Source organism: Astatotilapia calliptera, chromosome 12, assembly GCF_964374335.1.
Source record: "Astatotilapia calliptera chromosome 12, fAstCal68.1, whole genome shotgun sequence".
Classification (NCBI taxonomy): domain Eukaryota; kingdom Metazoa; phylum Chordata; class Actinopteri; order Cichliformes; family Cichlidae; genus Astatotilapia; species Astatotilapia calliptera.
Window position 1 is genome coordinate 39,920,286 of NC_137433.1, and position 15,352 is coordinate 39,935,637.

Consider the following 15,352-nt stretch of genomic DNA (forward strand, 5'->3'; position numbering starts at 1 on the left):
TTGCTACACTTCATTTCTATGCGTTACCACGCCCTCCTGTGGCTCCCACATGAACTGCATCTGACTCTGTGACCACCGAATGAACCCACGTCACAGCCCAGTGTCCGTGAGCAGAGAAAACAGCTGCTCGGCATTAACACGTTTCCTTTTTTCAAACCTCAACCGACTGCTGTAAACATGACGTCATTTCACTGCTCAGGGAGACGTCCACGCGCTGTACGACTGACATCTCAGCGTTTCCTGCTCTAACACACGCGTGCCGTGTTGTGACGTGTTCCTCTTTGCCCTGACTGCTTTAGAAAGTGTCCCTGCTGCCCATCAGGCATCTGAACCACACAGGATCTTGGATGTTCAGAGAGACCCGTTATCTGGTGTGACGGACCGAGCAGCGAAGCAAACTTAGGCACAGCTTACAATCCAAAAAATGATTTGTTTTTCATTTAACCCACAAACATAATTGTTTAAATCATGCAGAAAGGATCAAAGTCTTGGGCCCATAAAACAGGTCAAAAGTTAACAAACGGACCTCACTTAATAACGAGCCAAAGGGAAACTTAAATAGAGGCCCACAAAAAGGGCTAAAACACACAAAACCTAACTAAAACTAACATAATGGACTCCAATTCCCCCCATGGTCCCGAGTTATGGAATGAGCCATTTTGCAGCTTTCCATCAAGGCTTGCTCCGCCCCTTTTCCACCTCTTGGCTCTTCAGTCAGGCGACTGGAGCAGCTGCAACTAAGGTAATTTACTAAGGTAAGATTAAATCATGCATAACAGTGTAAACTGAAATGTGCGCACTTATTTTAGAAGGCAGTGTTATGTATCAGCCTCTACACAACGTGGCGATATTACCACGTTGTGTGGCTGTGCGTGCAGCCGTCACACCTGGGCTGGACTCCACACGCTCTGTGGCCACAGTCTGACCTTGAGGCCGATCTGAAGTTGCTGAACTTCTCTCGTTCTTCGATGAAAGTATTCTCTCAGTTTCTGTTGCCTTGTTTCTAATAAGTGCTGCAGTGTGTTAGTGAGCGTTTCAGCCTTTGTGATGTTGTTGGAAGTCTTGACCTCATGTGTCGAGCCATTAACAGCCGGGCCGATGACGCTCCAACGTCCTCCAACAGAGATCAGAGTGAGGACAGATAAGGATCTGTTCCCTCAGCGTTTGCCTTTTTAACAAGAGTCTCACTGTTTGTGCTCCTCTCTCCTCCACCCCGTCTGACTGTGTGTGGTGGGGGCTTGTTGTGTTGTGAGACACTCCCACTTTTTTGCAAAGTCTTCCAGGGAGCTGAACTCCGGTCCGTTATCTGAAATCACTGTTTCAGGGATTCCAAGTCATAAGTGATGACTGTTGCACTTCCTGTGTCTGACTTCAGCCACTCAACCTCAGTGAAATTGGAATAGTAATCCACTCAGAGGAGGTCAAAGGTCCACACGTATCTCCTGCCAGGGTGTTTCTGTGTGGATGTCGTGGATCTTTGGTCTGTTGTTTCTGCTGAGTGCTGCACACATCACAGCTGTTCACATCTCAGTGATACTCTGTGATTTCCAGGCCAAAACAGAACTTCTCTCGCTCTGCGTCTGCAGCGCTTAATAAACAAGTGACCGTCGTGAGTGTGCTTTAGCTTTCTGCTCTCAGCGCCGCAGGAACGATGAGCTGCTGTCCTTTGAACAGAACTCCACCCACTACTGAAATCTGTTCCCTGTAGTTCCAGTATGACTGAATGTATTTTGCAGCTTGTTGTTCGATCCAGAACTGTCTCTGTACGTTTAGTCACAATCACATCACTCCTAGTTTCCTTTCTGAATTCTTCTAGTTTTGCACTTGACACAGGTAAGATCATCGTGTTCACCTGAGCTTCTATGTCATCATCAGGTGAGCTGGTCACTGGTAGATTATCTCTGGATAACATGTCTGTGATGTAAATGGTAAATGGACTGATTCTTATATAGCACTTTCTTTCTATACTTAGTGATTCCTAACTCCATTCAGACACAGAGCAACTTGGGGTTAGTATCCGCCCAAGGATACTTGACATGCAGACTGAACCACTAACCTTGTGATCAGTAGGTGACCTGCCCCTCCCTCCTGAGCTAAAGCCCCCCCCTCCATGTGATGTACATTTCATTTCCTGGCTTGTACTGAACCTGTACTGTCATGTATTGATATGGCTATGTCTTAAGGTGATGACCTTTGAACCGGATGTTGTTGTTGTCCGAGGGAAGCCCCGTTAAGTGGCTAGTTGTAAGATGGACAGTGTTCAGTAAAGCAACATAAAGACCGTGCTTTATGTCCTGATTCAATTCAGAGTGCTCTGCCTGATTTAGTAATAAGGTGAGCATACAACAATGGCGACGAGGACGACACGGACCTGGATTTGTTTTTGTGAGAAGTAGACCCAGCGGCGGCACGGTGTTAGCGAAAAAAAAACTTGTGGGCTAACATGGAAAAGTCGGGTATTCAACCGTTCGCCTGCTACACGGATCCAGCTACGCTCGGACCGAGATGGACGCGCTGGTTAACATCCTTCGAGTTGTTTGCTGATGGGAAAGGTCTTATTTTGACGGATGATGCTACAGACGCGATCAGACAGCGGAGACGCGCTCTTCTACTGCACATGGCCGGACAGGACGTGCAGGACGTCTTCTCCACTCTACCACAGACGGGAGAGGCAAAGTTTTAAATATAGTTAAAACCCATATAGTATCTAAACTTCTCTTCCTTGCCACGGTTTTTCCTCCTCCTCACAAATCACTTTTACTTTTAAACAAACTGTGTGTTAAATTAATATGGGGAACAAACCGTGAGGTTACGAAACGAACTTTAATGTATAAAGGCAAAGAGTGTGGTGGATTGGGTGCGCCAGATCTCCGTATCACTTTGAGAATTCCTTTTATTAAAAATGTGTTTAGCGCTCTTAATAGGAGAACCCCATGGATTAGAGGTAACGAAGCACAATGGGGAAAACTAAAAGGTAGGGCTAGATCCAATATGCCGTATTATAAACTCCTTTTTGGTGACACTACGGAACAGTGGAAAGACCTTAATATTAACTGGACACAAGTATCCACTAAACAAGTATACAATATAATTAACAGTAAAAATAATGAAGGACAGATAAAATATAAGGGCGTGGGCGTAGAAGAATGCCCGCTAGTAGTTAAAAATATCTACGACAAATTAATCTCTGAAAATATGAGAGACACTGTGTGGTTGATATCTGTTGGACGCCTCCCCGTTAGAGCGGTGGTGCAGTGGAGCTGTTATGTTACCACCAAAGAATGTCCAATGCCACGGTGTGTCGAGGATGAAACCCTTGAACATTTACTGTTATCCTGTTATAGAACAGTAGAAATCAGACAACAGATGACTAAAATGAGTTTTGAAATTGACAACAATATACAAGCTATAAAATATGGTCTGTTTAAAGAAAAAATGTATGACAGTAAAAGACGCCTCTTTTGGCTTATTATGTGTGTCATTAACACCCACATTTGGAAAACCAGAGCCAAGGTGGTCATTGAGCAAAAAATGATAGATAGCGTTGCTGTGTGCAAAAATATCCTTACAGACCTGAGAAGGAGGAAGACTTTAGAACAAAAAAAGAATAGCCCTTTACCTTGGGACCTTTTGAAGATATAATTAATGTTAATATGTTTGATTAATTTAACTTTTGTATTAATGTATCTATTGTAAATTATTAAGAGATAGCAAGGGTGGTTAGGAAAAGACCTGCCGTGGGAGCTTTTATTATTATAATATGTAAAATAAGATGTGAATAATTCGTGCATGGTGCTTGTATTATGTGTATTTGTAATTGTGAATTTTGATATTTAAATAAAGTGATTTAAAAAAAAAAAAAGCAAAGGATTACAGCGCTGCGGTGACTGCGCTCAACACTTACTTTGTTCCTCAAGTGAATGCAGCATACGCACGCCAAACTTTCCACAAATTGTCCCAAACACCAGGTGAGACTGTGCAACAATTTTGTACACGTTTGAGGCGAGCTGCAAAAGACTGTGACTTTCAAGCTGACAATGATAACCAGATACGGGACGCTATCCTGAGTAAATGCACTTCTGAATATGTACGGAGAAAGCTGCTTGAGGAGGGTCCAGGCTTAACTCTAAATCGCACGTTAGAGGTGGCTTCACACTGTGAACGTGCGGAGGAGCAGATGGCGGCGATGAGTGTCACCGGGGAAAAGAAAGGAGAGGACACGGTCAGCCGGATTTTTACAGCAAAGAAAGAGAAGAACAACAGACCAAAAGGAAAAATGAAAGATGATAATAAAACAGACAGACAGTGTTACAGGTGTGGTTATACTGACCACATGGGCAAAGATCCCAAATGCCCAGCACGAGGACAAACATGTCACAAGTGTAATGGTAAGGACCACTTTTCAAAAATGTGTCGTACAAAAAGACAAAAGAAACAAAATGTGAATGCTGTTGAACAAGATGATTATGCATTTACTGTAAATGATGATAATGTACCTGAGAAACTTACCTTTTCTGTTGGGGGAATAGAGTTGAAAATGTTAGTTGACTCTTGTTAAGGTTCAAAATTGAGGAGGGAGAGTACAAACCACTCTTGGTCCAGAAGCTCTTGGTCAAACAATGATTTTAATGAACACACGTGTGGGAAGACACTCTGTACGCAGACAGCCAGTAGTCCTCGACTTAATCAAAGCATGAACAGATATTTTATAGCATCAGGGTTTGATTTACTGACGCCCCTTCATGCGTCACAGATACATTTTATACATAGATCAGATCAACACCAGAATGACTTTTCACCTAGAAGATCATCTTCTATTTTCATGGCTGGTACTTTCCGTTATCTTAAAGTGAATTGTTCCTCTTTCTTGTCGAGACATAACTGATCTCTCCTCTAAATAAGTCTAACTAATATGTGTGTATGTGTTGACCTCACATGCTCTTTGTGTCACCTCTTCACCTCCTACTGTCTGTGTCTCGTCCTCAAATGCTCCTCAAAATAACCTGCACTTAGACTCTGCTTTCGGTTTCAGTTCTGCAAAAGGCACACTCTGCAAACCTGCAACTTCCTGTCAGCCTGCAACTTAGTCTTTCTGAAAGACACACACTGTTTAAACATCTGAATGCAATATAAACTCCAGATTATATTATTAATGCAATGGTAATGATGACAATTATTTAGCAATAGCAGTAAAATAATTTCCCTGCTCCACACTCCCTCTCTCGACCTCTGGAACACCAGAGGTCACAATACATTGTGTACCCTCTCTAGCCGTCCTCTGGCTCAACCAGCTCCCATTCGAGAACACTCCATGCGTAAGCATTGGTTTTCTCGGTCCCTGTCTGGTGGTCTCGGACCTCGAGATCTCCAGGATCCTCGCCCCTCCTGTGGTCGCTGAGATCTTCTGCAAAGGAAACAAAACACCTTTTCCTGCATCTCCCTAAATTATCCTTTTTGGGACTCTGTAATCAAAAGCCTGATCCTAATTATCTTCTTAACTTATTGACTTGTATTTATGTATATTCTTCAACGTTACTCATCACTTTAAAACTCTTTAAGCCCTGCTTTCACGTCCGGTTGCTCGCTCTATTTTTCCCTTATCTGATCATCAACATCCTGTGCACAAATTGTCGCTGCTGCAAGTTCCTCTACTCTAAAAGATCCAAAAGAAAACAACCACTTTAATCAATTAAGTTTAAGCATATAAGCAATTACTCCTGTATACATTTCATCATAGCTAAATGCTGCCTTGAAACAACTCCTATGTGTTAACTTCATTTTAACCTCACATTTCCTATGTTATCACCTGTTTTTGGTATAACCTTTTTATTTCATTTTGCTCCTTTAATGTAACAATACCTCCTAATTCTAGTTTATCAGACTTAACCAAAATATATGCTTTCCTTCCTCTTTGGTCCTTCTTTAAGTTCAGTTAAAAGCTAAATGAATTTAAGGCCTTTTGCCTGGAATCAATACTGTCATGTGTGTTTCTTAACTCTGTGTCTGTAAGCGTGTGCAATCCTTCATGAACTCATATTATCCTCACAGTAGATTGGCTAATCATAGCGCTAGCCAAAGGCTCGTGACCCTCCAGAGACAAATTTGAGCCACAACTCCTTTAAAAGCACAAAATGCAATATGTATAAAAATCATTTCTACATAGAAGCTCCCCCTTTATCCTAAAGATAAACCTATGTAATATCTGTATGTGTAAGCCTACATTATAACCACTTCTTCTAAAGATAAAAAAAAATCAAAGCTGTTCTACTCCTTCAACCCTCACTAATTTTCCCTCTAAGATTTATTCACAGCTTTGAAAAACCAGCATTGTATCTTCTAAACAGGATTCAGTTCTGTCATGGTCCTGGGCCCAGTATTCTTGGTTCCTTGTATTTTCGCTCCTTATTTAGGCCATGTTTTCTGAGGTGTCCTGTTGTGGTGTTCCCTAAGTGTTTTTCCCTTTGTGACTCTTACCCCCTTGTGCCCCTCTGTGTATTTATGAGCTCTCGTCTCTCTTTGTGTTTATTCCATGTTTCCCCCAGCCTGTTATGTCTGTGTTCTCCCCGTGCTCTCTCTCCTCCTGTCTGAACCTCTGTGTACTTCCTGTTTTACTTTGACAGTCTCTCGTCAGTATGCATAATGTTGTGTTCACTCCTGCCCTGTCTCGTTATGTTTATCAGTGTCACCTGTGTTCCCCACCTGTGTGTAATCTCCCTGTGTTCTCTGGGTGTATTTAAGTTGTGTCTTCTGTTATGGTAGTTGCTGGTTCGTCTGTGTTGTTTCCCCTCGGTCTCCCTGCGTCTCTTGTGTATTTCCCCGGACCTCCCTGCATCCTCGTTTCTGGTTTGTGTTATTAGCTTACCCAGTTTAGGTTTCCGGTTTCTTGTTTTTCCACCAGTGCTGTTTTGTGCCCACCGTTGTAAATAAATATTCACCTGCACCAGAGCTGCCGCCTTTTGGGTCCTTTTCTACAACTCCACACGGCTTGCCCCGCAAACCGTGACAAGTTCACTTTTAATCCTTTAACCTTAACTTAAAAATAACAGTTTCAGTTTTACCATATCCAAATGATCAAAAACCCAAAAGGTCCTGAAATGATCCTAAATTATTAAATAATTAAATTATTAAACCCTACACCCCCCCTTTATCTTGATACATTTCATGTGTCAAGATACTATACAAAACTTAAAAATGCTCAGTTTCCCCACTCATGATCCAATCTATGTCATAAAAATAAACTTAAAACAGAACAGTTATCAGTCATGTGTTTCTTCAATTAATGATAACTGAGTTTCATCAAAAATATTTCCCCTTTAGCATTTGGCATTCTCCCAACAATATACTATAATCCCATAATCTAACCCCACTTAATAAAACAAAACAGAAATTTTCTCTGGTAAAAGCAAATTGCTTATCCACATTTATTCATCCTCACATTCACATGCAGTCACACCATGTATTTGCTGATAGTGGAGCTTCCCACACGATCAGATACTCCACCCTCAGCAAAATGAGCTCAGTCATTTTTTATTTTCCATAGGAAAATATTTCTTTATGCTTTTGGACTGGATTGACTCGCATAAAATCCTTTTTACAGGGACTTACGACCTGAATAGTCCCCAGGTAGCTTTTTCCTCAGCCAATTGTAATCTGGAAAGCCCCCTTATATTTGCTCTTCCCGATAATTTTCAGCGCCGTTATTCACTGTTGCAGGCCTGCTTAAAACAGAAATGAAAAATAGAGCTGATTGTTAGCTCATAAAAACAAAACAAAATCACCTGACAGGTTTTCTTTAAGTGCACTGTTACAAAATAATGGGCCCCTCCCAGACATGTCCATGTTTCCTAAAACTCCCTCTATTAAAAACAAAAACACCAACCCAAACCTAACTGACAAAATCAACCCATCACCACAACAACCTCAACAACCTTAAACGCACAAAAGTTTTGCCACCACATCATTTCACCTCCTCAATACACCAAAAGTCTCATTAAAACCACTCAATTTGCACACAAAAATCACCCCCTTATGCTCTTAAATTCAGCATAAGACCCCTTACGACATCATATAATCACTAAACTATAAATTCCCTACCCCAATCTGCACTTCTTGTCTCTGCTATGCTTCCTCTTCTGAAAGCCTCAGTCACACACACACACACAGGAAGTTCCTTCGTCACCACTCACTCCAACTAATTTGCATACTGAGTCATCTCTCAATGAGTTGCTGTAACAACAGAAACATATGTTTAAACATTACCAACTCATTAAATTATTTTATTTCTTTCTACAGTGATCACTACTTGATCACTCAGTACGAGAGCACTCCTAAGTCACTCCTTTTAAAACTACTTTAATCACTTTTTTGTTTTCATAACTCCCTTTGTCATATGGCTTCTTCTATTCCTCAATTACAAACTCAAATGTATTTTATTAAACATTCACACCATTGTATCATTCATACAAAATAGCAAGCTGTTCTTCATTGCATATGTTTGTGTTCTTAGCCAGGTTTAATCTGTATCTATGCATTAATCTCCATGAGCTTGTCTTGTCTTTATAAGGTTAATGCATTTTCTGTTTGTGTATGTGAATTTGCATATGTTGCTTTTGCAGTGTGTCAGACTCCTGCACAATTCTCCACTTAAGCCGTCAGTTTCTTTCCCAAATTTGCTAACCCAAATTCTAAATTCCCACCTTATTAACAGCATTCCTGCTCCTCAGCCAGAAGTTAGGGCCCACTTGTCAGGTTTATGGAGACATGGCGCTGTGAACAATTCAACCAGAAACTTGCCTTGGGATGTCCAGTCAAGTTAACCTACAGGTTTCTTCCGACCGCTGCACGTGGAAAATTGATCCAGATCTGTTTCGCCCCTATAGAAACACAACTGAGACATTTTCATTATTATCATAAGTACTTAAACTACCCGTTTCCCTTTGTCTGGTCAGAAATCCCAACTTATGTCATGTATATACGTGTAAGCAGGTCTTCATTGCTTTTCCTATGTATTTTGTTAACGTTCAGTAAGTGTAAGCTGCTTTCTTCATTGCCTCTATATGTTATAGTCAGGTTTAATTCATGCATCTTTTCCCTGATTTCTTAATTCAAAACTATCTCACTTCTGATTCTTTCCAGAAATAATTTCACATGTAACACTTTGTCTATGTGTGTTTTCTATTCTTGTTTACCTCTTTGTTTGTGACGGTGGACATCTCTAAACCATCATGAGTTCAGGCTTCACTTTCAGTCCAATTACACCCTGTATACTCACAGTCGAACTCGTCCTGCTTCGCCTCTCACTGGTCACCGTCCTCTTCTCTCAGTGTCCTTTTGTTGTCTTGAATTCCAGCAAACACAGTCTGTTTCTTCTCTGTTTCACTTCAGTATTTTCCTTTTGGATCAAGTCCCAACCTGGCAAAATATCACATTCAGTGCCTTTACACAGTCGTGTCACACTGTTCTTACCAGCCTGCAGTCCACCGTGCATGTTTCATCACGTGGTTTCTTCTTTTCTGTTGATCCTCTCAGTCATCTCTTTCAAGATTACTCCAAGCAAGACAAATCTGACAATCAGTGTCCAGTGCTTTACCACCGTTCATTATCCCACTGTTCAACTGCCCAGCCTGTAATTTACAGTACATGTTTCCACCTCGTGGTTCCTTACATGCTGCTGCTGGTGTCGTCAGTGTGGTGTCAGTTGCACTGTCTTTTGCCTGCTATTAATTCTTCTCAAGTCCACGATGTTCTGTCGGTCTTCATCAGGAGATTAACTGTCCTTTGAGCTTCTTCTCAGGATGGGGACAAGTGCGAGGTCAAGCTGTAAAATTTTAAGCCAAAATCTGGCCTGTTTTCTCCCAATTATGCTACTCTAGTGGTTTTGGCGCCGTACTCAAAATTCCAGGTTGAGAGAAGTCCACCTTCATTTATCTGGAACCTGTATTAACACACTAAAGCATACAATTAATATCCTTTTCATTTCTTTTCTCAAAACCTCCATTCTTAATCTGCCTAGAGTTTAACTCATCTGATTCTCTCTCTGGGTGCTCACTCGTCACCTTATATGGGCATGCAAACTTCCTGTCACCCACACCATTTCCTGTTACACACACACAGCACGCAGCTGCTCAGAGCAGCTCAAGCTGCTCTGCTGTTTCTCCAGGCTAATCAAACTTATTTTGTATTTACAATCTACAAACCCTCTGTAATTCTACTAACTTTTGATCTAAAATGTAGCATCATTCACACAATGATTTCATAATCCTCTCACACACACCTTTTAAATAAACTAAACTCTTATAACATCACTCATGCATCTCTTAAATTAAAAACACTTTCAAACTTTAAAACCTCCTACTTTACATCACCAAAGAAATACCTCTCACACCTTTATTCATCATTCAAAACCTTCTAGTCACCGCATTCAGTTACTACTGAAAGTAATATGTTAGTCTTAAGTATACACAGTGCACTCAATATATTTATATATCTACATCCAAACTCAGTCAATTACTATACATCCCCTACGGCAACTCAAAACTTTATTTATAGTCCTCTAATAAACATAAATGGCATTTTAAACACACACTCAACAATGTTTGCAGCAGTATTTGTAAAACCAACTGTGGCTCAAACAGTTCACTGCTTACTCATTTGCATTAGTAAGCATGTTCTGATTTTATCTGTTTTGATTTTATATACTGTTTTGTTTGTTTGTTTGTTAGTTAGTTAGTTTATTTGCTTGTTTTAATCAATTTTAAATCCTGCTTTTTATTTGTTCTTGTTTCTAATGTCTCTGTAAAGCACTTTGAATCACCTTGTTGTTGAATTGTGCTATACAAATAAACTTGCCTTGCCTTGCATTTTCACACTCACACACACACATCTAAAAATAGCAGCAGGCAGTCAGTGCATTACTGACTCGACACACAGAGATCTCTCACACCAAATTTTCTTATTCTATATTACAACGACGTCTTATATTTACAACCACTGTCAGATCTGTCAGCTTTAGCGCCTAAACAATTTCGACAAATTTAAAATAACCGCCCAGCGGATAAACTCCCTGAGTTTTTTGCGACCAATTAACCAGTATCAAGACTTTAACTGTTTCTGGCCTCATCTCTAAAATCCCTAACTCAATTTAAAAGCGTCAACCAACCCAAACTTTGAAGTTTTATGTTAAAGTTACACGCCCGAAGTCCAACTTCTTCCGACCAAAAAAGCGCAGGTATCGTTCCAAACGGTAAGGAGACTCCAACTCCTAGCTATTTTGGAGGTTCCCAAGTTCTCCCCGGTTGCCAACCGTACTAACCCTATTCACCAATAGGTCAGGGCCAAGCGTCCTTGGCCGGGAGGGAGCGTTACCTCCGAGAACTGCGCTTCCTAGAACCCCCACGGTTCCGTTCTAAAATAATTTATAATACTTTGAAACAACAATCAACACCCAAAACAAGTGTATAACTGTGGCAGGTGCAACCTAGTGGTCAATGGAGACTCCAACTCACAAAATGACCGCTCAGGTCCACTCTTATGACCAAATTTGGACTCTAACCAACAAAATAACCAATTCCCTACCAAACTACTTGAGACTCTAACTCAATTTCTTTGGGACTTCAACCCAGTATTTAAACTTTTCTTATCAGACTCTTAACTGCTTTCATTTCTTCTTAGCAGAACTCTAACTGCTTCAACTCATGAGATTTTCATCAAAATCAAAACAGACATCCACCAGTAACTTCAGTGAGTAGACTTAAATTTTATCATGTCCAATTTGGCACACTTTGGAAATAATTCAACAGGTAGTGCCTTACCTTTTGGATAAGCCGGCTTATGCCCACTCACTTCGACCACTGGAATTCATGTCTGCCCGTCAGACCACCTCAGAGACCACCAAATTTCTCCATCTACACCTCCGATCCTCCCTCCTCAACCACCGGACGAAGCCCCCAAATGTTAAGGTTCAAAATTGAGGAGGGAGAGTACAAACCACTCTTGGTCCAGAAGGTCTTGGTCAAACAATGATTTTAATGAACACACGTGTGGGAAGACACTCTGTACGCAGACAGCCAGTAGTCCTCGACTTAATCAAAGCATGAACAGATATTTTATAGCATCAGGGTTTGATTTACTGACGCCCCTTCATGCGTCACAGATACATTTTATACATAGATCAGATCAACACCAGAATGACTTTTCACCTAGAAGATCATCTTCTATTTTCATGGCTGGTACTTTCCGTTATCTTAAAGTGAATTGTTCCTCTTTCTTGTCGAGACATAACTGATCTCTCCTCTAAATAAGTCTAACTAATATGTGTGTATGTGTTGACCTCACATGCTCTTTGTGTCACCTCTTCACCTCCTACTGTCTGTGTCTCGTCCTCAAATGCTCCTCAAAATAACCTGCACTTAGACTCTGCTTTCGGTTTCAGTTCTGCAAAAGGCACACTCTGCAAACCTGCAACTTCCTGTCAGCCTGCAACTTAGTCTTTCTGAAAGACACACACTGTTTAAACATCTGAATGCAATATAAACTCCAGATTATATTATTAATGCAATGGTAATGATGACAATTATTTAGCAATAGCAGTAAAATAATTTCCCTGCTCCACACTCTGGAGCTACAAGTAATGTGATGGGAGAAAACATATGGGAAAAGCTAAAAGCTGAAAAGATAAAATGTCGCTCATATGTACCCAAAGAGCAGAGGAATTTATATGCATATTCCTCAGCACAGGCACGCACGGTTAAAGGTGCATTCAGATGTGAAATCAAGATTGGTGACAGGACTGAAGAGGCTGAATTTATTGTGATTAGAGGTAATGGTGAACCACTCCTGGGGAAAAAGACTGCCATAAAGTTAAGAGTGTTGAAAATAGGTGAAAATGTGGCGGCTGTCACAGATTTAAAGCACACTCTTAAAGAAAAGTATCCAAAAGTGTTCAAAGGAGTAGGAAAGCTAAACACCAAACAGATCAGCCTGTACATTGATCCAAATGTGAAACCAGTAGCACAGCCACTGAGGCGCATACCTTATCATTTGAGGGATGCAGTGGAGAAAAAGATCAATGAACTAATCGACATGGACATTATAGAACGTGTAGAAGGACCTACACCTTGGGTAAATCCTGTAGTGGTACTCCCAAAGAAATGTGACAAAGATATCAGAATGTGCTTAGACATGAGAAAAGCAAATGAGGCAATAATCAGGGAAAGATACCCCATACCCACTGTGGATGAAATCTTGCAAGGACTAAACGGCTCTGCAATCTTCACCAAACTCGATCTTAAGTGGGGATACCATCAGCTAGAGCTTACCCCGGAGTCAAGAGAGATAACTACATTTGCAGTGCACAACAGAGTATACCGGTACAAAAGGCTAATATTTGGAGTCTCATCAGCTAGTGAGCAATATCAGCATGAGATTGCCAATGCACTAGCTGGCATTGAAGGAGTTGAGAACATTTCAGATGACGTAATCATACACGCGCCAGACCAAGAAACACATGATAAGCGCCTGCATGCTGTGATGAAGAGACTCTCTGACTGTGGCCTGACGCTAAACTCAGAGAAGTGTCAGTTCAACATGGACAGACTCGTGTTCATGGGAATACTGCTGACACAGAAAGGCATCGGCCCGACTGAAGAAAGAGTGAGAGCTGTGGTGGAAGCCCGAGAACCGAAGAATGCTACTGAGGTGAGAAGCTTTCTTGGACTGGTAGGCTTCAGTAGCAGGTTCATACCACAGTTTGCTACACTCTCTGAACCACTAAGACGTTTAACTCGAAAAGAAACTATGTTTACATTCGGGCCAGAACAAAAGCAAGCATTTGAAAGACTAAAGACTGAGTTAGCCAGAGCAGGTACCCTAGCCTATTTTGACAAAGAAGCCCCAACCAGAGTCATAGCAGATGCAAGCCCTGTAGGCTTGGGCGCAGTGCTAATACAAATACAGAACGGAGAAGAGGTACCAGTGTGCTACGTAAGTCGGAGTTTAACGGACTGTGAGCGAAGATATTCTCAAACAGAAAGAGAAGCCCTAGCACTAGTATGGGCATGTGAGAGACTACATCCATATGTGTATGGCAGGAAGTTTGACCTCATCACAGACCACAAGCCATTAGAGGTCATATACAGCCAGAAATCTAAACCTTGTGCACGCATAGAAAGATGGGTTCTCAGACTGCAACCATATGACTTTAAAGTAGTGCACATTGCGGGAAAGCAAAACATTGCGGATTCACTGTCAAGACTGCTGGCTGACACCACGTCCAAAGAGACACATAAGCATGAATCTGAAGAATATGTGAGATTTGTTGCAGTTAATGCTACTCCAAAAGCACTCACGACAAGAGAGGTTGAAGAAGCCTCTGCTACAGACTCAGAATTAACAGAAGTGTGAAGAGCTATTGAAAATGGACACTTTGAAAAATGCAAAACATGTGCACCCATTGCAAATGAACTGTGTGTCATCGGCTACATAGTTTTGCGGGGAACTCGCATTGTATTGCCAGAAAACCTCAGAGCTCAAGCACTGTCACTAGCTCATGAAGGACATTTAGGAATTGTTGGAACCAAACAGCATCTCAGAACAAAAGTTTGGTGGTCAGGGATGGACAAAGCTGCAGAAAAGTTTTGTAAAGCTTGTCACGGATGTCAAATAGTAGCCAGACCAGATCCACCTGAACCACTGAGAAACACAGTTTTACCGGATGGACCATGGCGAGATGTGGCGGTAGACTTACTGGGACCGCTACCTTCGAACCACTCAATACTTGTACTGATAGATTACTACAGTCGGTACTATGAGTATGATGTAATGTCATCTACAACTGCTGAAAAAGTCATTGACTCTGTTGACTGTATATTTAGCAGACATGGGCTACCAGTTACAATCAAATCTGATAACGGCCCACAGTTCAAATCTGAGCTGTTCAGAGAATATTGTGAAACTAATGGAATCAAACATATAAGAACTACACCAAAATGGGCTCAAGCAAATGGAGAAGTGGAACGGCAAAATGCATCATTGATGAAAAGAATCAGGATCGCACAAGCCGAAGGACTTGACTGGAAACGAGAGCTAAGAAAATATGTAACAGTGTATCGCAGCATTGAACATCCAACCACGGGCAAAAGTCCAGCAGAACTACTGTTCAACCGCAAAATGAGAGGAAAGTTACCGAACATCAGTGAGGCAAAAACAACGGAGTTGGACATGCGTGACAGAGACGCTGAACAGAAGGGAAAATCAAAGACTTATGCTGATGAACGAAGGGGAGCTGAGTATTCAAAAGTTGACTCGGGAGACACAGTGCTGGTTCAACAAGACAAAGTGGACAAGTTTACAACAC

At 41.3% G+C, this 15,352-nt stretch overlaps 1 protein-coding gene across 3 annotated transcripts in view; it reads right to left on the minus strand.

Annotated features, from left to right (window-relative positions):
* cfap77 (cilia and flagella associated protein 77) overlaps window positions 1-15,352 on the minus strand; it is a 46,989-nt gene that overhangs the window by 6,713 nt on the left and 24,924 nt on the right. The window contains exon 1 of one of the 3 annotated variants that reach the window (XM_080308993.1): window positions 888-1,221. The exons of 1 other annotated variant lie outside the window; for it this stretch is intronic. The gene's annotated coding sequence lies outside the window, so the exon portion shown is untranslated. Of the gene's footprint in view, window positions 357-887; window positions 1,222-15,352 lie in introns of those variants that run through there. One more of the 3 variants, XM_026187573.2, reaches the window with a different exon arrangement.